The sequence below is a fragment of the Bos taurus genome, chromosome 11 (genome assembly GCF_002263795.3).
Source record: "Bos taurus isolate L1 Dominette 01449 registration number 42190680 breed Hereford chromosome 11, ARS-UCD2.0, whole genome shotgun sequence".
Lineage (NCBI taxonomy): Eukaryota > Metazoa > Chordata > Mammalia > Artiodactyla > Bovidae > Bos > Bos taurus.
This window is the reverse complement of record NC_037338.1, coordinates 49,834,269-49,858,931: the sequence shown is the minus strand read 5'-3', so window position 1 is coordinate 49,858,931 and position 24,663 is coordinate 49,834,269. Positions and strand designations below refer to the sequence as shown.

Sequence of the window (24,663 nt, the reverse complement as noted above, 5' to 3'; positions counted from 1 at the left end):
GGGATTTTTAGGTTCTTATCTGATGACTGGAGTTTCTCATAGTCTGTCTAGATTTTCTTAAATGCAACTCCAGGGTTCTTTAAACCTGTTTTTCTGTGTCCTGTATTTCTTGAAAATCGTTAGCTGGACTTAGATTCTTGATCAGGCTCCAAGGTTCTCACTGTCCTTTTAAAATTTATTTTATTTTTAAATTTTTTTGGTTCTGTAAATTGACTTTCATAGACTTTCTTTTACTTCTTACTTTATTTTTGCACGACTCTTTCATAAATGACCTTTCATGGAGAGGCACTGCAGGTCAGCCTGTCTCTCTGTAGTGTTAGCAACCACTGATGATCATCACCCACATCACCTGTGAGCAGTTTCAAAATGGCCATAGTCTGTTTGTATCATTGCTTCTCCATTTATCAGCTGTAACATTTTTAAAAAGAGAAACTGCTGCTGCTGCTGCTGCTGCTAAGTCGCTTCAGTCGTGTCCGACTCTGTGCGACCCCATAGACGGCAGCCTTCCAGGCTCCTCCATCCAATGGATTTTCCAGGTAAGAGTACTGGAGTGGGGTGCCATTACCTTCTCCAAAAAAGAGAAACTACCTTTCATCAACTACTAAGTTACCTTAGATCGGAGATCAGCAAACTAAGGTCCACAGGCTAAATCCAACCCAATGTTTATTTTTGTAATTAAAGTTTTATTGGAACAGCCATGCCCATTCGTTTGCATATTGTGTGTGGCTGCTTTTGCACAGCAATGGCTGGGTTGAGCAGTTGCCACTGGGGCCATAAGTGGCCCATGTCTGCATATATGCTCACTCAGTCGCAAAGTCGTATTCGACTCTTTGTGACCCTATAGACTGTAGCCTGAGAGACTACTCTGACCATGGGATTTTCCAGGTGAGAATACTGAAGTGGATTGCCATTTCCTTCTCCAGGGGATGTTCCTGATCCAGGGATCAAACTTGTCAGGCACAAGTTTGATCCTGCTGTCAGGCACATTCTTCACCACTGCGCCACCTGGGAAGCCCCCTAAGTGGCTCACATTGCTGAAAAGATCTGGCCCTTGATCGAAGCAGTTTGCTGACCCCTGCTCTAGATCATATGGAAGAAGCAATTTAAATGTTTGATCCTTTCTCCAGTTTTCAGTTGTTGTCCTATTATCCTGCAAAGGCGACCACTGAATTTTTTTTTTTAATATTGTTACAGACTCATGGATGTAAACCTATTTGGTATAGTTCAACTGATACACAATTATTATCTTTATTGAAACTCAAATTGCCACATCTTTAGCCAGTGGGAGCCTCTTCAAGTTGGTTCCTGAGTTTTTGTGTATACAATCTTTGTGTATACGGTCTTTGATGCTTCCGGGATTACTGGTATGGTGTTCCAGGTTCATCTTGTGGATTTCCTGCTGTAGACCTGGGGCCAGATATTTCTAGGATCTCTGCTTCCTTTCAGTGAAAGATGTTATTTAGAGACCATAGTCTGAATGGTAAGGGTGCATATATAAAGCTCCTAAAGGGTGTTCTGTTTAATGTTATGAGTGCATTAACTAATCCATAGAATTTGAAAGTAGAATGTGATAGCTGTGATTTTAAAACACATAGTCACTTTTGTTCTAAAAGTATGTATTGTTCTCTATTTTTTTTTTTTTTTGTATTTATTTATTTATTTGGCTGCGTGGGGTCTTAGTCGTGGCATGTGGCATCTTCCTCATTGCATCATGCAGGATCTTTCCATGCGGCACACGGACTCTAGTTGTGATACTTGGCTCAGTAGTTGCACCGTGCTGGCTCAGTAGTTGTGGCAGGCAGGCTTTCTAGTGTTGGCTTGCAGGTTTAGTTGCACCTTATCATGTAGGATCTTCGTTCCCCTCTGCAGGGATCGAACCTACGTCCTCTGCATTGGAAGGTGGATTCTTTACCACTGGACCACCAGGAAAGTCCTGATGGTCTCCATTTTTAATCCTCTTAATAATGTTGTTAATTAATCCTCCTATTTAGTAATTTTAGTTGTACATTAGAATTGTTTTCTATCTTTCATGCTTTTATTCTTTCAATAAAATATATGCTTATCTATTTCTGCCAACCGTTATCATTTCACTGGATAAAGCTCACAAGATTTCCACTCAGATTGCGTGTGGAATGCTTCCCTGTTTTTGAAAGGGTTTGTTCAGATAATGACAGCAAATCCAAACATGCTTCATTTCTCTGTTTCTCACATTGTGACACTAATTAGATATATTGGTCACCTCTGTGACCACATGCTCATCCATCAGGCAGAAGTACAGGTCTTCTGAAGACTGAAGCTGAAACTGAACAACAGATTTACACTGAATGCTGAGGCCAAATTTTTATATATTCCTAGGACCTACCTCACGGTTGCAAAAGATTAAATAAAGTTTTTCAGGAGCATGTAGAACAAAATGCGTAGTATAGTAAGGACTTTGTTCAGGTAACCTTGTTATCAACTTTGGTGGCCTTGGCTTTTCAGGCCTCCCTAGCCCCTATGAAATTTAGTCTCTGTATTGTACCATTCCTTGTATGAACTTGTGTTCAGTTTTGGATTGCTGGTTTTCTAGAACCCATATCCTTAGCAATCCTGGCTGTCGTATTTCCCTTTTGATCACCGTTGCCCCTAGCACAGTGCTTTGTACATAAAATCTGTACTATAGGGTTATTTGTGTGATTGCACTTCCCTCATTTTAACACATCATATATAATAAAATAAACAGCAAAAATCTGGCTTCCTCCTGAACATTGTTAGGCTAACAAGGGAAAATTATCATTCACTTCTTTCATGTATGATCTTTTAGTTTTTATTAATCATTTGGTATTATCTTTAATTAAGTACAAAGACTTTTCCAGACACATCACGTAGAGATCATTTTATCCACCGCTCTGTTTGGCTGCCAGTCTCTTGTCTCTCTCCTCAACAGTGGTAAGGCGAAGACCCTTTCCATGGGGAAGAGAGATTCACGGTTTGCTGCCTTTGCAAATAACGGAAATGTTCGAGAGCCATGTGGCAAAACTGTTGCCGTTCACATCTTTCACATGAACTACTTCAGAAGGGCCTGGATGTCTCTCCCAGTTTGTAATCACACCAGTTCTTCCCAGCTTAGCACCTCCAGTCACCATGCACAGGTTACAGTGTCAAATTTGATGAAATCAGTAATCTTGCCAGTCTCCAAGTCAATCTGAATGGTGTCATTCACCTTAATGAGGGGATCGGGGCAACAGATGGTACGAGCATCCTGGGTTACCAGATGAGGGATTCCTTTTGTCCCCACAAATATCTTTCTTTGCACAATTTATACTTGGCCACCCCAGGTGTAATATGATAAATAGCAAAGCGACCCTTGGGGTCATAGATCAAACAAAAATTCTCTCCAGTCTTATCAATGCTGATGACGTTCATAAAACCAGCCGGTAGGTTATATCTGTGCGGACTTTGCCATTGATCTTAATGAATCGCTGCATGCAAATCTTCTTTACTTCATCCCCTGTTAGGGCATACTTAAGTCTGTTCCTTAGGAAAATGATTAGGGGGAGACATTCCCTCAGCTTGTGGGGGCCGGCAGATGGTTAAGGGGCAAACACACTGGTCAATTTATCCAGCATCCAATGTTTTGGAGCTGCTATGAGTTTCAGGTGCTTCTTGGGACCCTGAGCCATGGCTGTGCCAGGCACAAAAAGAGCTCAGGTGTGATTTTTTTTTTTTTTTTAATTTATTTGATTATGTCAGGTCTTAGTTGCAGCGTTCAGGCTTTTCTAGTTGTGGCGTGGGGGCTCAGGATTTGAGCCATGAGGGCTCTCTGGTTGTTGGGCGTGGGTTCTAGAACAAGGGTCCCCCACCCTTGGGCCATGGTACCGATATGGGGCCCATTAGGAACTGGACTGCACAGCAGGTGAGCAGCAGGTGATCAAGTAAAGCTTCATTTATAGCTGCTCCCCATCCCTAGCATTTTCACCTGAGCTCCGCCTCCTGTCAAATCAATAGTGGCTGCTGCTGCTGCTGCTGCTAAGTCGCTTCAGTCGTGTCCGACTCTGTGCGACCCCATAGACGGCAGCCCATGAGGCTCCCCTGTCCCTGGGATTCTCCAGGCAAGAACACTGGAGTGGGTTGCCATTTCCTTCTCCAATGCATGAAAGTGAAAAGTGAAAGTGAAATCCCTGAGTCTTGTCCGACTCTTAGCGACCCCATGGACTGCGGCCCACCAGGCTCCTCCATCCATGGGATTTTCCAGGCAAGAGTGCTGGAGTAGGGTGCCATTGCCTTCTCCGAATAGTGGCATTAGATTCTCTTAGGTGCACGAATCCTACTGTGCTTGAATCATCCCCAAACCACTCAGGATGGGTAGAAAAATTGTTTCCCATGAAACTGGTCCCTGGTGCCAAAAAGGTTGGGTACTGCCATCCTAGAGCACAAGGGCTCTCTCTAGTTGTGGCTTTCAGACTTAGTTGCCTGCCGCATGTGAGATCTTAGTTCCCTGACCAGGGATCAGCCCTGCATCGACAGCTTCTTAACCACTGGACCACCAGGGGAGTCCTGGGTGTGATCTTTGATAAGCTGATCACTGGTGGTTGATCCTTTTAATTTTCCTTTAAAAAAAAATTTATTTGGCTGCACTGGGATCTTCATTGTGGCACTCAGGATCTTTAGTTGTGGCATGTGGGAACTAGTTCCCTGACCAGGGATTGAACCCCGGCCCACTGCATTGGGAGCATGGAGTGTTAGCCACTGGACCACCAGGAAAGTCCCTTAATGTTACTTTTTATGAAGATTTCTTCAGTTCATCCCAGTTTAAGGCTGTACATTCTTTTAAAAATGAAGCAGATGTCTGTGCTGGAGACAGAGTTCCCACTGGTATGTAGTTGTGGACATTCCTTCATCTGTAATACTGGGGGTATGTTAGCAGTTGTAGAAGCCATATGTTTTCATAGGCTTTTGCCAAGGAAAATACTTTAGAATTACATTAGCAACTCCAAGGTATTTTGGCTTCTGAGAGGACACATGGTAGTTTTCCAATTATACAAACAAGAGCTTTTGTTTTATGCTGAAGTTTCTTACAGGCTCTGGGAACAATAGAGCCTCTATCAGCATTTCCCAGAGTAACTTCCTAGGGATGTTAAGAGGTAGTATTATTGCTTCATTTCTGCAAGATTTTAACATGCCGGTGTGGTCTCTTAGAGGGGAGTGTGCTATGCAGGAGTCCTCTGGCTTATTTGACCAAGGCTTTCCTTGTGTTTGGAGTACTACCATCCGCCCAGTGTCCCTCACCCCATGCACACATTTCACTTCATAGTCCCTGGCTCCCAGCCTTAGATGTGGTCCCTGGTGCAAATGCTGAGCTCCCTGTACTTGAGCACATTGCTCTGCTGGTAAATTTGTGACTTCACAATGATCCAATAGGCGCTTGTCTTCTTTGGAGCCTAACCTCACTGAAGAACTTGGGGAAAGGGCCTGTTTTCTATGGGGTTCTAGCACCAAGCATTTATATTTTTTCATTTATTTATTTTTGGCTGTGCTGGGTCTTTGTTGCTACACAGGCTTGTCTCTAGAGAGTGGGGTTACACTCTAGTTGTGGTGCTCAGGCTTCTCACTGCTGTGGCTTCTTTTTGTTGCGGATCACGGGCTCTAGAGTGTGCGGGCTTTAGTAGTTGCGGTTTCCAAGCTCTAGACCAGTGCTTCCCTGGTAGCTCAGATGGCATAGAATCTGCCTACAATGCAGGAGACCCGGGTTCGATCGCTGGGTTGGGAAGATCTCCTAGAGAACGGAATGGCAACCCACTCCAGTATTCTTGCCTGGAGAATTCCATGGACAGAAGAAGCTGGTGGGCTACAGTCTGTTGGATTGCAAAGAGTCAGACACAACTGAATGACTCACACACACACACACACACACACACACACACACACAAGCTCTAGAGCACAGGCTCAATAGTTGTGGTGCATGGGCTTAGTTTTTCCTCAGCCTGTGGGATCTTCCCCAACCAAGGATCGAACCCATGTCTCCTGCTTTGGCAGGTGGAATCTTTGCCACTGTGCCACCAGGGAAGCCCAGCACCAGGCGTTTAGAAGGCTCTTCACAAATATTTGTTGGATGAGTGAAGGGTCTGTCGATCCCTTCATTCTGAATAGCATCTCACAGGACCAGAGCTCTAGCAAACCCACTTTGGGAACCATAGCTTGGTCTTCACTTTCAGTGTGAATAACTGGAATTCTGGTAGACCTTCATAATGCTACTGAATGTCCTCAGTGCATCCACCTAGCAAGGAAAACTGTCAACATTTTTGAAGATGAGGCTCAGTCTTTGAGCTCTTGTCTCAGTGGCACATAGTGAATCAGCTGGGATTGGAACCTTCATTTCCTGATACCTGTCCCTGGGCCCATTACCCCCAGACAGCCTGCAGCCCCCTCTCACATTGTTAGTTACATAAATGGGAGCTGGTGTTCAGGCCACGAGGGAGGGAGAAATCAGATGCCCCTTTGTGTACTCATTAATGCAGGCAGAACAAAAGGCCCAGCTTGGTTTTCGAGTTCAAGTTTGGCTCACATGTGGTCCTCAGTGGAGATTATGATCTCAGGTAAATTAAAAACAAATGTTAAAGAAGTCATAATGAGGTAGACGGAGTTCAGGATTCTTGTTTTTCAACACTGGGGTAAACAGAGCCCTCTGTAAAGCAGACATTCACCTCCCCTCTTCCACTTTACCTCTCTGCCCATCATTATGATTACTGTTCACTTTTACTTCAGTTAGCCAGGCAGGTACGTGTGTACATACGGTGTCCTGTCAGTGCACTCAAGTTTGTTCACCCGTCTCCTTGCTTTTCTGAACCGGGCAGGTAGACATTTAGTTCAGTCTACTATCGCATCAAGTAAAAAGGGAATTGCACATTTGACAAAATGCCCCCTTCCTTGGGCAAGGCCCCCAGTGGCCTGCTCAAGGGAGCTCAAGGCCAACACGTGAGGCGAGAGTACACAGGATCCCCCTGTGTTCTCCTCCTCCAGGCTGAGTTCCCAAGCATATTCTTGACTGGAGCTGGGGAGCCTTGGGGCCCAGTGATTTTACGCACTAAATGGGACTCTGTATGTCTGAGCCAAATTAAGTCTGCGGGCAGTCTTTACGAGCACAGTAACCGTTTTTACAGATGTAAAGAAGCTCAAAAGTACTGTGTATGTTTGTAGTCACAGTCCCTGTAAAGTTTCCATGAGCACACTGCAAGGGCTCTGTCCACAGAAATTTAGTTCTTCTGTTCTCACCCTGCTTACCTCGTCACTCTGTCAAAGCACATGTCATATGAATGTGTGTGTGTGTGTACACGATTAATTCTCCAGTGGGGGCAGTTTTGTCCCCCAGGGGACAGTTGGCAATGTCTGGAGACATTTTTGGTTGTTACGACCTGGTGGTGGGGGCAGCGGGGAGTTACTACTAGCATCTCGTGGGTAGAGGCCAAGAATGCTGCTCAACATCTTAAAAGGTACAGGGTAGTTCCTCACAGCAAAAAAATTATCTTGCCCCAAAAGCTCATAGTGCTAAGGCTGCAAAACCCTGGTGTACAGACAACATAGTATATCATACATGAATAAAACCATATGCATGTGTGTGCATGCACATAAACACATGTGGCTATGTGCATGTGCATATGTCATTATATGTGTATATGCATATAAAAGGGCTTCCCAGGTGGCTCAGTGGGTCAAGAATCCACCTGCCAATGCAAGAGCCAAGGGTTCGATCCCTGGGTTGGGAAGATCCCCTGGAGAAGGGCATGGTAGCCCACTCCAGTATTCTCGCCTGGAGAATTCCATGGACAGAGGAGCCTGGTGGACTATAGTCCATGGAGTTGCAAAGAGTTGGACACGACTGAAGTGACTGAGCACGCACACACATGATGCATATACATGCTGCACGGCATGGCCAAAAAAAGGGAAACATAGCAAGACTTGTACCTGAATTTCTCTTCTTTCTGAGCAGTACTTTTTTTGCAGAGATAATAGTCTCTTTCTTGAGGGTGTTCAGTGTCCCAGAGGAGTATTGCATATATTAAGTCACTTAATCCTCAAAATGACCCTACTGGTGGGCACAGTGGTTATTCCTTCTTTACTCTGGAGGAAATCAGGGCTCAGAGAGGTCAAGATCTTTGCCTGAGGCCACTCAGCCTTCCAGAGGCGGGGATCGATGTAGAACCCACTTTTGCTGGCTCCTCCCACAGGGCACCACCTCCCACTAGGCCATGTGGTGGTAGGAGGGGCTTTGTGAGTTTGGGGGACCTCGCCTGGACATGGCCAGTACAGTGGAGACACTGAACAGGGTGGCCTGTGGGGCTCCTTCCAATGGTTGCATTCTGAGGCTGCAATTTGGAAATGGTCAGTAGTGCTTGAGCATTGTCTCTGAGAAGCCCTGATCCTATGAACCTGAGACGCTATGAAACCTGTAGGGTTTTTTGGACTCACAGCCCCCTGCTGGGTCCATAGCACTGGCTTGGAGGCTTCTGGGGGAGGGGGGCAGGGGAGAGTAGGAGGGATGGTGGCAAGTCAGCCTGCCTGGGCCTGGGGAGCTGGATGGGTCAGGACAGGAGAGACCCTGCTGGTTTTCCTGCCTTTCCCTCCTTTCTCCCTCCTTTGCTGCCCAGGGGAAGCCTGGGGCTTCATAGGAGATGATGGGGTGGTGGGGGGTGGGGGGGTGCAGTTGGTGGTAATTACTCACCGTGTGCACAGACAGTGGGTGTGGCCTGGTGCCTCCAGGGAGGCTGAAAAGCTGGGGAACTCGATCAGAATGTGAGAGAATGTGAGACTTCCTTGGTGGCTCAGTGGTTAAGAATCTGCCTGCCAATGCAGGGGACATGGGTTTGATCCCTGGTCTGGGAAGATTCCACATGCCGCAAGGCAGCTAAGCCCATGGGCCACAACTACTGAGCCCTCACTCTAGAGCCCAGGAGTCGCAACAACAGAAGTCAGTGCTCCGCATCTGGAGAGTAGCTCTGGCTCTCCAAAACTAGAGAAAGATTGTACATAGCAATAAAGACACAGCACAGACAAAAACAAATTTAAAACAAAGTGTTGGAGGAAAGCAAGCATTCTGCGGGAAGTAAGGAAGGTGCAGAGTAGCCTCTTGGGGGAGGGGGGAGGTTAGAGGTACATACTCTAGTATCCAAAGTATACAGTAGTCATGTACTGTTGTGAGAGTAGGACCGTAAGGAAGGCTGAGTACCAAAGAATTGATGCTTTCAAACTGTGGTGCTGGAGAAGACTCTTGAAAGTCCTTTAGACAGCAAGGAGTCAAACCAGTCAATCCTAAAGGAAATCAACCCTGGATATTCATTGGATGGAATGAAGCTCCAATACTTTGGCCACCTGATGTGAGCAGCTGACTCAGAGGAAAAGACCTTGATGCTGGAAAAGATTGAGGACAGGAGAAGCAGGTGACAGAGGATGAGATGGTTGGATGGCATCACTGATTTAATGGACACGAACTTGGGCAGACTCTGGGAGATACTGAGGGACAGGGAAGCCTGGCATCCTTGGGGTCCATGGGGTCACAAAGGGTCAGATGCGACTTAGAGACTGAGCAAGAACAATAACAATCCAAAGTATAAACAAGGAACCAGCTACACTGCCGTTTAAGCGCCTGCCTCGTGGGCAGCAGCTGGAAAGCTGGTGGCCACAACATCAGCCCAAAGGTTCCCTTATCCTGGCCTCAGAACCCCAGGAGCTGAGCAATGAACAGGCTGCATTTTGCTGCCTTGTCCACTCTTGCATGGGTGCTTTAGAATATAGGCACCCATTGCCCTCTGTCTGGGACCTCTCTGTTTTTCTGGGTTTGGTACCCGAGGACCATCTACAGACTCCATGGGAAGCTGAAACCTACCCAGAGCTCCAGGGTCCAGCTTTCCTGAGGGCTGTTTCAGCACTTTTCAAATGTATTTTGCTGTGGAAAGATAAGAACCTGTTTAATGAAGTCTGGGACTTCCCTGTTGGTCTAGTGGTTAAGAATCCACCTGCCGATGCAGAAGACATGGATTTGACCCCTGGTTCAGAAGATCCCACATGCCACAGGGCAACTAAGCCCGTGTGCCACAACTACTGAGCCTGTGTCCGACAGTCAGAGAAGCCACCACTATGAGAAGCCCTCACACCGCAACAAAGACGGGTCCCAACTTGCTGCAACTAGAGAAAGCCCACGCGCAGCAAAAAAAGACCCAGTGCATCCCAAACTAAATTAACCAATAAAATTTAAAAAATAAAAATAATGTTATCCAAATCCTGTGCTGAGAGGTTTGGGTACAGAGAGAAAGCGCCACCTTGCAAATCCTGAGAAAAATCATTGTGTCTGAATTGCCAAAATCACTCTAGGTTAGGCTAGCATAGTTTTGGGAGATGATAAAGATCCTTGTCTCCTTTTGGGGGGTAAAAAAAAACACAAACCACAACACTCTGGGGTTTTCTACTCTTGATGCATCTTGCATTTGCATGTCCTGTGCTAATGAAATGTTGTCATGCCTCTCTGTAAGTGGATAATTGAGTAGAGCAGCATGCTAATTTCTCTCTCAGTCAGGCCTGCCATGAGGCCTGGCTCTTTGGAGATGGTCCAAAACCGAATAGCCGGAGCTCACCTGCGGGAGAGCCTCCTGGCACCAGAAACCCCCCGCCACACCTTCCTGTCTGTCCTCCGAAGGTGGTGTTCCACCCTAAGAAAGATTGTCGTTATTGAAGGACCATGCCTTTAAATCTGCCTGCGTCTCCATCTCTGGTACAAATTGTCTTCCCTCCGGCGAGTTTCTGTCTCCGAGTTGGCTGTGAGGAGGTGGAAGTACAATCGGGCTTTGTGTTGGAAGAGGGCTCTGCAGCGCCCTGGAAGGTGGGATTCAGCCTTGTGTAAATAAATAGCAGGAGGCGCCCGCATAAGGCCAAGGGGATTCCTGGAACCGGAGACAGGCTTGTGCCCGAGACCAGAAACTCTTTCTGGTATTTCTTCTGCAGCCTCTGCAGCCTCTTCCGCCCTCAGGAGCCTTTCAAATGGTCTGTGGGAAGCCCTGGAGCCCGTTCTCTTGGAACCACTCTGGACTCCTGGAGCTCCTGGACCAACCACTGACCCTCAGGACCCCGGTCTGTACCCTTTTTGTGGTCTAGAGAGATGTGCCTTGCCCCTCAGGTTCACTCTGGCTGCTCAGGTTGCCTAAGGAACCAGTGGGCAGACACACGCCTGCCCTGCTTCAGCTTTTCCTCACGCTTTATGCATCGGTCATTGTGCGCATGCCCAGTGAGGTCCTTTGCAGAAAGACCCCTGGAGGCTGAGACGGGCATCCGGTAGCTGCCTGCATTTTGGAGATCTCATGGGGTGGGAAGGGAGGCAGGTTTGGCCATTGTACCACCTTCCGTATCGGGGCCTGCCCTCTTGACTGGTTTGGGGGCTGGGCCTTTTGCCATTCGAGAAGGGAGAAGCCCTGAGAAAATTAAAGGTCTTATTCAGGCTTTCTTGGCCCACGGCCCATGGAAGCCTTGATGAAAGGGATGCCTGGGGAGAAGTGGGACATCTGGCTCCTCTCCAGGACCCCTCACAGCAGGCCTGGGCCGGGACCAGGCATCCCTCTGGCCCCGCTGCCCTGGCAGCGTCCTCCTGCCACGTCGGCCAGTTTCCTTCTGCCCCTCCAAGTCCTTCTCTGCTTCCTCTCTCCATCTGCCACTTAGGGGGTCAGCTTCCTCCCGCAGCATCTCTGCTGCTTCCCTGGGGTCTCGGCGCTCTGAGTGATGGTCACTGGGTTGCTGGGTTTCCGAGCTTGCCCGCCACCCTGAGGAGAGCTTTGCTGAGTATCCACACATGCTTGGAGGGAGCCGGGACCCCCTCACGTGACGGGGGAAGGGTGTTACCCTTCTCTCCCTTATCTAGAGGTGGTGTTTTTGATTATTTTCTTTTTCATATTAAAACATAGTAGTAATAACAGTTTTACCCATTTGAACACATTTAGACTCATGTAAATAGACTCCTGTAATTCCACCGCTAGTTCCAAACCTCTAAAATCTCTGTGCTGCAACCGCTTTGTAGTCATGCTGTCCCACCCACCTTTTTCCCCAGCCACCACTACTCTGTCCTCCAACATGCTCCCTAAGGATCTGTGGTCCACATCCACTGCATCTTCCCATAAATGTCACGGGCTTCCCAAATGGCTCTGTGGTAAAGAATCTGCCTGCCAGTGCGTGCCAACTGGAAACATTGGTTCAATCCTTGGTCAGGGAAGATCTCCTGGAGAAAGAAATGACAACCCACTCCAGTATTCTTGCCTGAGAAGTTCCATGGAGAGAGGAACCTGGTGGGCTCCAGTCCATGGGATCTCAAAGGGTCCAACGTGACTTAGCAACTAAACAACAACAATACATTTCACTGCTGCTGCTGCTAAGTCCTTCAGTAGTGTCCGACTCTGTGCGACCCCATAGAAGGTACCCACCAGGCTCCCCTGTCCCTGGGATTCTCCAGGCAAGAACACTGGAGTGGGTTGCCATTTCCTTCTCCAAGGCATGAAAGTGAAAAGTGAAAGTGAAGTCGCTCAGTCGTGTCTGACTCTTAGCGACCCTATGGACTGCAGCCTAGCAGGCTCCTCTGTCCATGGGATTTTCCAGGCAAGAGTACTGGAGTGGGGTGCCATTGCCTTCTCCGGTACGAGGTAAAAGATGACAATGAAGTCTACTCAAAATCTCTACCTTCCTTTGTACTTTATTATGATCGAGCTGAGCCCTGAGCGCTTCTCCAATTCAGCATCAACCCAGCCTTCTTCCTCCCGATTCTCAGCTGCCTCTGTGCATCAACGTTTTTTATCTATTGCAACCCTGTTCTCCTGCTCATCGTAAAAATGCCTCCCTTAGCCCAATGCTTCAAAATTATGTATTATAGGAAGAAACAGATGAAGTCTAAGTTGAAAAGAATGTTGTGTGTAACAATAACCTTAGGCTGGAGATCGCCCAAGGGAGAAAGACAAGTTGAAAAAAAAAGTGCGCAGGAAACCTTGACAGTGGATTTGAGCTCATCTTTTTGATGTCTTGGTGCATTTTTTGTTTGTTTTAAGTTAAGAGGCTTAATTTTATTCCAGAAGATTGTTTGCTAGTCATTTGTATTGAGAACCCACAAATCATTCCTGTTTAATTGGAGTAAGACAGGGTGTGGTTGTTGAGGGCTGTCTGGGCTCCCCAAGCCCGTGTGGAAGAATTGCGCCACAGACGTGTTCCATCAGCTCGCAGACATATGAATGCCTTTACTGGGCTGACTTTGGGGAACATGCCAGCATCCTTCTAGCTAAGGATTTGCCAACCACCTTGCCCTCAGACTTCCCCTGTCCGCATCCTTCTGAGTACTGTGACAGCCTTGACTCGCAGAAAGTTTTCTCATTTAATGAAGTGTTGATTCCAGAGTCTCCAGGAGAAGTTACAGTTGCCCAATTTCCTGGTAAATTTCCAGGTTCCTTGGTGGTTTGGAAGCAGGGTATATTTTAGGGTAAATAAAGTCTATAAAATGTGATTTGGGTGCTTGGTTTGCGGTGCCAGGGCTAGAAGTGATTGGCCCTTGTGAGACAGGAACCGAAGACAGTCTGAAGGCGGTGGTCTTCTCTAAGTCAGGTTCTGAGCTATGAGTGAGGGGAGGTATGCCCAGGTGGGTGGGGCTGGTTCCCTGCGCTCCAGGCCCTCCCTCCAGCCCAGGACCTGCCCACCTCCTGGGATGGGATGGTTCACCGCCAGGGAAGGAGTGACTTCCATGTGCAAAGAACCCTACAGCCCTGTTATCCTGGTCTTTGTGGGGAGCCCTGTTAACACGTGAAGCACACGGGACATACAGCAAGTCCCCATTTGTACCCTCGTGTGTGCGTGCATGTTCAGTTGCTTCAGTCATGTCTGACTGTTTGTGACCCTATGGACTGTAGCCTGCCAGGCTCCTCTGTCCATGGGATTATCCAAGCAAGAATACTGGAGTGGGTAGCCTTTTCCTCCTCCAGGAGATCTTCTTGACCCAGGGAGCAAACCTGGAGCTCCTGCACTTGTGCAGATGCAGCTTATGTGAAAGGCTGAGAATGAAGTTCCACACTGTGGGATGAGGGTTTGTGGTGATGAACTTGGGCAGGGGGGCTGCACTCTGGGGCAGCCCCTTGGCTAGGTTGGTGCTGGACTCTGGCCTGAGAGCAGGAACGAGACCTGGAGGGGGCCTGGGCCTGGTGGGGTCCTTCAGGGAGAACTCCAGCTCCTAGATCAACCTTCCGGGTGGGAGCCAGGTGAGCACCCCTTGTGGGAGACAGAGGCTGAGGGTCTAAGTAGGCAGGCCCAGCAAGGCAAAGCAGTGGTGGATCACAGGCCTGGCAGACTGCCCTCAGAAACAGGTGGAGCTCAGAGCCAGGAGTGCCCCTGAGGTTAAGAATTACCCATCAGAGATGCTAAATTTATAGAACTGCGGGTCTAGATTCAAGCTTATCCCCTACTCCTAGGTGTTTATTAAAAGAGAAGTTCTTAGGGAGTCTGGGATGGACATGTACACACTGCTGTATTTAAAATGGATAACCAACAAGGACCTACTCTATAGCACAGGAACTCTGCTCAATGTTATGTAACAACCTAAATGGGAAAGTAATTTGTAAAAGAATAGACTCATGTATATGTATAACTGAATCACTTTGCTATACGCTTGAAACTGTCACAATGTTGTTGATCAACTATACTCCAATATAAAATAAAAAGTTGAAAACAAAACAGAGTTACCCATCAGAATTCCAGGGAACCCGTGGTAAGTTCACATGCCTAATACAGGTGCCCAAAATCTCTAGCTTGTGGAGCTCTGAAATATGTACTTACTAAGAGTTCCCTTTTAAATGTTGGTGCATAGATCATATAGAGACCCCCCTGCCTGGGGCAGACGTGGGATCTGGAGGCTGCTCTGTGGGTACCGAGAGAGCTGGGCCCACGTGGTCAGTGAGTGAACAAGGAGGTGGGGCAGTGCCTTACCCAAACCAGGCAACCCTTCTTAAATCCCTGATTCGCAGAGCAGTGGTCTCACATTTTCTCAGTCTCTGCAGATGTGTTATCTCCTCTATTTCTGGCTGAACAAAATTATTTCAGCCTAGCATGGATCAAGCTTTTCCACGCTCTTTTGTCCTGATGGAAGATACTCCTGTTTCTCCTTTAAGATCATGTCTGGGGTCACCTTCTGTTGCTTTAGGGATGGTGTCTTGACCCCTTGTTCCCATATGCACCTCAGTTGGGGTATTCCCATTTTAACAGCTATCTGTTTATTTCTGGAATGAGGCTAGGCTTCTGGAGGTCTAGATACTGGTCTCGGGTTCATCTTTGAGTTCCTGGCATGTAGGAGCTTCATTTATTATTGTTAAGTCATGTCTGACTTTTTGTGGCCCCGTGAACTACAGCACGCCAGACTTCCCTGTCCTTAACTATCTCTCGGATTTAGCTCAAACTCATTTCCATTGAGTTGATGATGCCATCCAATCATCTTATCCTCTGTTGCCCCTTTCTCCTCCTGTCCTCAATTTTCCCAGCCTCAGGTCTTTTCTAATAAATGAGTTCTTCGCATCAGGTGGTCAAAGTATTGGAGCTTCAGCTTCAACATCAGTCCTTCCAATGAATATTTAGGAGCTTCATAACCAAAGCACATTGAATTAATGTTTTAGTGAAAAGGCAAAAGTCTTTTTAAATTTCCTCCCCTCTTTGTCACCGTCCTGCTGTTCATGAGAATTACTCATTCACCCAAACCCAGTAAAGGCGGCTGTGGTCTGGACCTAGAAACCAGCCCCAGGCAACCCCCAGCACACTCCTGAGAAACACTAAGATAAACATGGAGTGCACTCTCACCGAATTCTGAGAAGGAAAGGCCTTCAAAGGTCATAGGGTCCAGAGGCTCTCAACCCGGGCTACACATTAGAATCATCTGGGGAGCTTTTAGAAATTGCTCTGGCCCAGCCCCCACCCCCAAGATTTTTATTTGGCTGGTCTGGGGTGGGGCTCGGGTTTGGGTGGAATTTTCTTAAAGCTCCACAGGGGCTTCTGTTGTACAGCCAAATTTGTGAACCACTGCTCTCGGCCAGAGTTCCTCGCTGAATATTTGAATCAAAGGATTAAAGCAATCTCTGCCTGGTGAGTTGATGGCTCCTCCAAAGCCCATGGGCTGGAGGTAGGTTCACCAACAGTGACCCCAGGATTCTCTGAGCCACTCCATTATCCAGTCCTGTCCTTCTTGATGACAGACTTGGCCTCGATCATCCTTCCTGCCCAGGGACCAGAAACCAACTCTGATTAGAACGTAATTTCACACTGATGAGTGGCACATAAGAAAGAGAGTTGGATGGGCTCTGAGTGAAGGCTTTCCTGTTTTCAAGCCATATATGTGACTCTGAATGTTATTAACTTGCCAGGACAGCTGTGACAAAGTGCCATGCACGGGTTGGCTTAAACAACAGAAATTTATTGTGTCACAGTTTTGGGGACTAGAAATCTGAAACCAAAGTGTTAACAAGCCTGGTTCCTTCTGAGGCTGTGAGGTAGCATCTCCCCGGCCTCTCTCCTTGGCTTCCAGATGTTGTCTTCTCCCTGTGTCCTCAGAGCTTCCCTGGGTATGCGTCTGTGTCTAAATACCCGCCCCGCCCCCCACCTTTAGATACCAGACATACTGGATTAGGACCCACTCCAACGACCTCCTGTTAACTTGATTCCCTCTGGAAAGACCCTGCCTCTAGACAAAGTCATACTCTGAGGTGTCACTGGTTGTAAAGAATCTGCCATGGGTTTGATCCCAGGGTTGGGAATATTCCCTGGAGGAGGGCATGGCAACCCACTCCAGTATTTTTGCCTGGAGAATGCCATGGATGGAGGAGCCTGGAAGGCTACAGTCTGTGGGATCGCAAAGAGTCGGACATGGCTGAATGACTTAGCATGCACGCCTCTTCAGCTGACTCAATCAACATGAGTTTGAGCAAACTCTGGGACATAGTGAAGGACAGGGAAGCCTGGCATGATGCAGTCCATGGGGTCATAAAGAATCGGATTTAGCTACTGAACACACCTCTTCAACCTCGAACTACTTTCCAAGTTTTCCACCTTAGCTGCAGCTGTTTTTTTTTTTTTCTTAATATTTATTTATTTTTGGCTGTGTCTTAACTGTAGCATGTGGGATCTTTCCTTGAAGAGCGAGGGCTCACTATTTGTGGCACACAGACTTAGGTGCCCCGAGGCAGGTGGGATCTTAGTTCCGTGACCAGCGATTGAACCCCAGTCTCTGCATTGGAAGGTGGATTGCTAACCAGAAGGAAAGGGATCACCAGGGAAGTCCCTTAGCTGCAGCATTTAATCTGTAAAGCTGATCGTATAGCTTTTCTTTATATCTATTCCCACTCTCAAATCACACAGAAAATGAAGCTCAGGGCTGGTGATTTCTCAGCATTAATGGCTGTCTGGGGAGGCCTTACAAATAGCTGTGAAAAGAAGAGAAGTGAAAAGCAAAGGAGAAAAGGAAAGATATAAGCATCTGAATGCAGAGTTCCAAAGAATAGCAAGGAGAGTTAAGAAAGCCTTCCTCAGCAATCAATGCAAAGAAATAGAGGAAAACAACAGAATGGGAAAGACTAGAAATCTCTTCAGGAAAATTAGAGATACCAGGGGAACATTTCATGCAAAGATGGGCTCGATAAAGGACAAAATGGTATGGACCTAACAGAAGCAGAAGATATTAAGAAGAGGTGGCAAGAATACACAGAAGAACTGTACAAAAAAGATGTTCACGACCAAAATAATCACGATGGTGTAATCGCTCACCCAGAGCCAGACATCCTGGAATGTGAAGTCAAGTGGGCCTTAGAAAGCATCACTATGAGCAAAGCTGGTGGAGGTGACGGAATTCCAGTTGAGCTATTTCAAATCCTGAAAGATGATGCTCTGAAAGTGCTGCACTCCATATGCCAGCAAATTTGGAAAACTCAGCAGTGGCCACAGGACTGGAAAAGGTCAGTTTTCATTCCAATCCCAAAGAAAGGCAATGCCAAAGAATGTTCAAACTACCACACAATTGTACTCATCTCACACGCTAGTAAAGTAATGCTCAAAATTCTCCAAGCCAGGCTCCAGCAATACGTGAACCATGAACTTCCAGATGGTCAAGCTGGATTTAGAAAAGACAGAGGAACCAGACATCAAATTGCCAATATCTGCTGGATCATGGAAAAAGCAAGAGAGTTCCAGAAAAACATCTATTTCTGCTTTATTGACTATACCAAAGCCTTTGACTGTGTGGATCATAATAAACTGTGGAAAATTCTGAAAGAGATGGGAATACCAGACCACCTGACCTGCCTCTTGAGAAACCTGTATGCAGGTCAGGAAGCAACAGTTAGAACTGGACATGGAACAACAGACTGGTTCCAAATAGGAAAAGGAGTTCGTCAAGGCTGTATATTGTCACCCTGCTTATTTAACTTATATGCAGAGTACATCATGAGAAATGCTGGGCTGGAAGAAGCACAAGCTGGAATCAAGATTGCCAGGAGAAATATCAATAACCTCAGATGTGCAGATGACACCACCCTTATGCCAGAAAGTGAAGAGGAACTTAAAAGCGTCTTGACGAAAGTGAAAGAGGAGAGTGAAAAAGTTGGCTTAAAACTCAACATTCAGAAAACGAAGATCATGGCACCTGGTCCCATCACTTCATGGGAAATAGATGTGGAAACAGTGTCAGACTTTATTTTGGGGGGCTCCAAAATCACTGCAGATGGTGACTGCAGCCATGAAATTAAAAGATGCTTACTCCTTGGAAGGAAAGTTATGACCAACCTAGATAGCATATTCAAAAGCAGAGACATTACTTTGCCAACAAAGGTCTGCCTAGTCAAGGCTATGGTTTTTCCAGTGGTCATGTATGGATGTGAAAGTTGGACTGTGAAGAACGCTTAGCGCCGAAGAATTGATGCTTTTGAACTGTGGTGTTGGAGAAGACTCTTGAGAGTCCCTTGGACTGCAAGGAGATCCAACCAATCCATTCTAAAGGAGATCAGCCCTGGGATTTCTTTGGAAGGAATGATGCTAAAGCTGAAACCCCAGTACTTTGGCCACCTCATGCGAAGAGTTGACTCATTGGAAAAGACTCTGATGTTGGGAGGGATTGGGGGCAGGAGGAGAAGGGGATGACAGAGGATGAGATGGCTGGATGGCAGCAGCGACTCAATGGACGGGAGTTTGGGTGAACTCCGGGAGTTGGTGATCGACAGGGAGGCCTGGTGTGCTGCAATTCATGGGGTGACAAACAGATACAACTGAGCGACTGAACTGAACTGAGCACTAACTTGCCAGGTTCCTGACATCTGGTCCCCCAGTTCTGGGTGCACTTGGAGGATGATGGTTTATGTTCAGGCCTCCCCAGAGACGGTATATTTCCTCACAGTGGCAGGAGCTAGATGAAGAGGTGAGCTATATAGGGTGAGCCTCCCTGCCCCAGGTAAAGGCTGGAGTCAGGTGCTCGTGTTAAACGTTGGTTTGAGTGGATGCGTGAAAATCCATCAGAAGGGGGCTCTGTGTTGGTGGTGGGATGTCTTTGGAATGTACATACGTTATTATGTGTAATATATGTAAATGGTAAATGGTGAGGGAATGATGGGGGTGTGGATGGGAAATATGTTTCATGGCCCTGCAAGTCATATATCAGCTGCTCACTCCTGAGGTTCTTTTTCTGGTTTTTTTTGTTTTTGGATTTTAAACTTTTTAATTAAAGAATTTTTTTGATGTATGTATAGTTGATTTTCAGTATAATTCAGTTATGTACATATGTATGTATATGTGTATATTCTTTTCCAGGTTCTTTTCCATTATAGGTTATTGTAAGATATTGAATATACTTTCTTGTGTTGTACAGTAGGTCCTGTGGTTAATCTGTTTTATATACAGTACTGTGTTTCTGTTAATCCCCAACTCCTATTCATTTATCTCTCTCCCCACTCCTTTCCCCTTTGGTAACCATAAGCCTGTTTTCTACGTAAGTGAATCTTTTTCTGTTTTTTTAAAATAAGTTCATTTGTACCATTTTAAAGATTCCATATGTTTAAGTGATGTCGTATGATATTTGTCTTCCTCTGCCTGACTCCATGTGGTAGGATAATCTCTAGGTCCATCCGTGTTGCTGCAAATGACATTCTTTCATTCTTTTTATGGCTGAGTAATATTTCATTGTGTATATGTACCCCATCTTCTTTATCCATTTATCTGTAAAAGCTGGAGTCAGGTGCTGGTGTTAAACATCGGTTTGAGTGGATGCGTGAAAATCCATTGGATGGAGGCTGTGTGTTAGTGGACATTTATCTGTTGATGGACACTGAGGTTGCTTCCGTGTCTTGGCTACTGCAAACAGTGCGGCAATGAATATTGGGGTGCACGTATCCTTTTGAACCATGATTTTTTCGGGGTATATGCCTAGGAGTGGGATTGCGGGATCGTGCTAACTCTCGTTTTTTAAGGAACCTCCATACTGTTCTCCAAAGTGGCTGTATCAGTTTACCTTCCTACCAGCAGTGTAGGTGGGTTCCCTTTTCTCCACACCCTCTTTTGCATTTGTTACTTGTCAACTTTAATGGTGGCGATTCTGACCAGTGCGAGGTGATACTTTATTGTAGTTTTTGATTTGTATATCTCTAATAATTTGTAATGTTGAGCATCTTTCCATCTGTGTGACCATCTGTATATCTTCTTTGGAGAAAAGTCTGTTTAGCTCTTCTGCCTATTTAAAAAAATTTTTTTATATTAATCCCTGCTGCTGCTGCTGCTAAGTCGCTTCAGTCGTGTCCAACTCTGTGCAACCCCTGAGACGGCAGCCCACCAGGCTCCCCCATCCCTGGGATTCTCCAGGCAAGAATACTGGAGTGGGTTGCCATTTCCTTCTCCAATGCATGAAAGTGAAAAGTGAAAGCAAAGTCCCACAGTTGTGTCTGACTCTGAGCGACCCCATAGACTGCAGTCCACCAGGCTCCTCTGTCCATGGGATTTTCCAGGCAATATTAATCCCTATAAACTATTTATACATTTGGGAGATTGCTACTTTGTCAGTTGTGTTGTTTGCAAATATTTTCTCTTATTCTGCAGGTTATCTTTTCATTTTGTACCCCTGAGGTTCTTAACATGAGGCTACCCACAGACAAAATTCAAGGGTGGCTCCAAAAGCTTTGATGGAAAAAAGTTACGTTTTATTTTCACTACCTGAAAATTTGCATTTCCTTCTGTCGGGAATGTAGACAGCAAACCTTGGTGATTTTAGCTGTACCATGATTGCCACCAGTAGGAACTGCTGAGATTTTGTTTTAATGTTTGAGATACTTCAGATACTTTGAATCTCTTGATGTATCATTATCCTCATCGGTACTTCAGAGTTAAGGTGGCTGTGGTACTCACCACATATTTATTTTTTAATATTTATTTGGCTGCCCTGGGTCTTAGTTTTGGCACTTAGATCTTTGATCTTCATTACAGCATGCGGAGGGGCTTCCCTGGTGACTCAAATGGTAAGGAATCTGCTTGCCAATGCAGGAGACTTGGGTTCGGTCCCTGGGGCCCGAAGATCCCCTGGAGAAGAAAATGGCAATCTACTCCAGTATTCTTGCCTGGAAAATCCCATAGACAGGGGTTGGGCTACAGTCCATGGGGTCACAAAGAGTCAGACATGACTTAGGGACTAAGCATGTGGGATCTAGTACCCTGGCCAGGAATCGAACCTGGGCCTTCTGCATTGGGAGGGTCTTATCTACTGGACCACCAGGGAAATCCCTTACCACTAGGTCTTATTTAACGTGTTAATTACCAGAGCACAGTTTTGAAATATTTTGATAGCTGTGTGTTTCTGTAGCCGGTTTCCTGGGTAATGCCATGTATTTAGTTTGTGCACTTATTATTCCGAGGAGGGTCCACAGGCTTTTCCAGGCTGCCGGCGAGGGTGGGGGTCTGTGGCACTGAAGAGGTTTAGAAACCTTGGTTTATGTTTGTCGTAACCCCTCATGGTCCCCAGTGGGTGGGTAAATCCTACAAATGGAAATAGTTCTGGCTACAGTCTTGACAATCACTGACTTAGTTAATATTTGTAAACTTTTATTTTTGGTTTCTTGGACTAAGCTGTGTATACACATGCACTCACATGGACTTGGACCCATCTTCCCTTCAAAGACATCAAGGATTAGGAAGACATTTTAGAACAAGCCCAGCCTTAAGTTTGCCCTTCAGTCCTGTTGGGTCCTGCTTGGGGAAGCCGGTCCCTGTCTCATGGGAGTGGGACTGAGAGTGGCTTTTGGCGAAATAACCATGTTCTCTTCCCAGAGCTAAATACACAGGGGCGTGTTCTTCTTGGTCACTCTGGAAATGCACAAGCTTTGCATTCATGCCTGAGCTGCCCTTGGAGAAGAGAGCTGGCCTTGGAGGATCCTTTCCAGGTCACCTGGAAAAACAACATGGAGCCAGCTCACAGACCTGGGGGTGTGAAGGTGATTTGATCGAAGGGGATTAGGGTTCACTTTTCACTTTTCTTTCAAAATAATTAGACTCATAGGTAGTTGCAGAAAAAGTGTATAAGGGTCCTGGGAACTTTTCCAACAATTTGTCCCTGGATAACAACTTATAAGGGCTTCCCAGATGGCGCAGTAGTAAAGAATCCACCTGCCAATGCAGGAGACACAGATGACGCAGAAGTCAGGATCCCCAGGGTTGGGAAGCTCCCCTGGAAGAGGGCATAGCAACCCACTTGAGTATTCTTGCCTGGAGAACCCCATGGACAAAGGAGCCTGTTGGGCTACATTCCATGGAGTTGCAACGAGTTGGACACGACTGAAGCAACTTAGCAAGCATGCACAACATCTTATATAGCTCAAGTTCAATATCAAAATCAGGATATTTATTTTAGGGTGTGTGTTAGTTGCTCAGTTGTGTGACTCTTTGCAACCCCATGGACTGTAGCCCACCAGGTTCCTCCGTTCATGGAATTCTTCAGGCAAGAATACTCAAGTGGGTTGCCATTTCCTTCTCCAGGGGATCTTCCTGACCTGGGGATCAAGCCTGAGTTTCCTGCATTGCAGGCACATTACTGTTAACTAGATTACAGACCTTGCTCAGTTCACACCACTTGTAACACATACAGTTCTATGAGGTTTTAGAGATTTATGTAACTACCTCAACAGTCATGATACAGAACAGTTTGCGAAGCATGTGCTTGAACTTGGTTGTGTGGCACATAGTGAATTATTATCAGTTGTTCCATTAATCAGAGCACTATCAGCCTCAGGGCTGGAGGTGGTAATTTGACTTGTCCAGAGGCCTTTGGAGCATTTGGACTCCAGTGCTAGGTGTGGTTACCATTTATAAGGCCCAGTCTGGGCCTGGAGCCCCGCAGCAGGAGTTCTGGCTGGCGAAGTTGCTTGCACTATGTAGACACAGCTCCCTGTGTCCTGGGGATCACAGTGTTTCTCTGGACTGGGGAGAGGGAGCAAAGCAAGAGAGAGTCAGGATAAAAGGGCAGCCAGGTCCCCGGAGCGCGGAGAAAGGCGCCAGGCCTCCTGGGGGATGAGGAGCCAGGTAGGGACTAGGCAGATGCCTGGGGAGACATGGTGCAGGTTGTGGGGAAAAGCCATAGCTTGGTGGGTGTGGGGGTACCCAAGGGCCCTGCTTATCCTTCCCTGTGCCCCTCAACTGACTGTGCTCAGCACCTGCTCTGCTGGGCATGGCTTCCGGAAGCAGGATGGGAATGTTAGTCACTTCGCTGCTGGTGCTATTGTGATGTCATGGTAGAAGGAAAGATAGTTGATACAAATTCTAGAGTACACTGAAAACAAAGATGGTAACTTTTCCCCCAAAGCCAGTCATGTGTTTATTGTAACTTCGGCATTTCCCAGTTATAGGACATCTGATTAAGCGGAACACTCCATTCTCCAGCAGCACAGGACAACACTGCTTACTGTGTCTGTGGGCTTCCCAGGTGGCACTAGTGATAAAGAACACGCCTGCCAATGCAGGAGATGCAAGAGATGCGGGTCCAATCCCTAGGTTGGGAAGATCCCCTGGAGGAAGGTATGGCAACCCGCTCCAGTATTCCTGCCTGGAGACTCGCATAGACAGAGGACCCTGGCGGGCTACAGTCACTGGGGTCTCAAAAGAGTCAGACATGACTTAGCAACTAAACAACAACAGTAACTTAATCTTTATAGTCAGAGATGATACCCTTCTCTAACCCTGCAGCTGCAACCTCTGCAGGATGATTCTAGCAACAAGGAGCTGCCTGGGGGGAAGAGCTAGTACACAGTGCAAGACCAGCTCCCAGGAGTGAGTGCTGGGACGCTAGATGGAAAAAGATTTGGAGAAGGGAAGAGAGGGCAGGCTGGTTCAGACAGGCAAGCCCCACACAGACCCTGAGAGGCTCCAGGAGCCCAGGCAGAGGTGGTGCCAACACCCAAAGGAGGAGGGTAGCTCAGTGCCAGGGAACCGGGGGAGGCTACATGGCTGCCAGCATAAGCACCAGCTACTGATTGGCAAAGCTGGGGTTTAGACGGAACCTGGGAGCTGCAGCCACATGCAAGTTGTCAGAGGAGGGCCTCAGATGTTTTTGTAAATATAATTTTTGAAACCAAATTTGGCAGAAGACCAAGGTCACTACCATCCCAAGAAGGAAATCCGATGGAG

At 46.8% G+C, this 24,663-nt stretch overlaps 1 protein-coding gene and 1 pseudogene across 2 annotated transcripts in view; one reads left to right on the top strand and one right to left on the bottom strand.

The window, feature by feature from the left end:
• TCF7L1 (transcription factor 7 like 1) overlaps positions 1-24,663 on the top strand; it is a 203,509-nt gene that overhangs the window by 18,731 nt on the left and 160,115 nt on the right. The gene's annotated exons all lie outside the window — the stretch shown is intronic.
• On the bottom strand, positions 2,834-3,691 carry LOC104973382 (small ribosomal subunit protein eS4, X isoform-like; annotated as a pseudogene).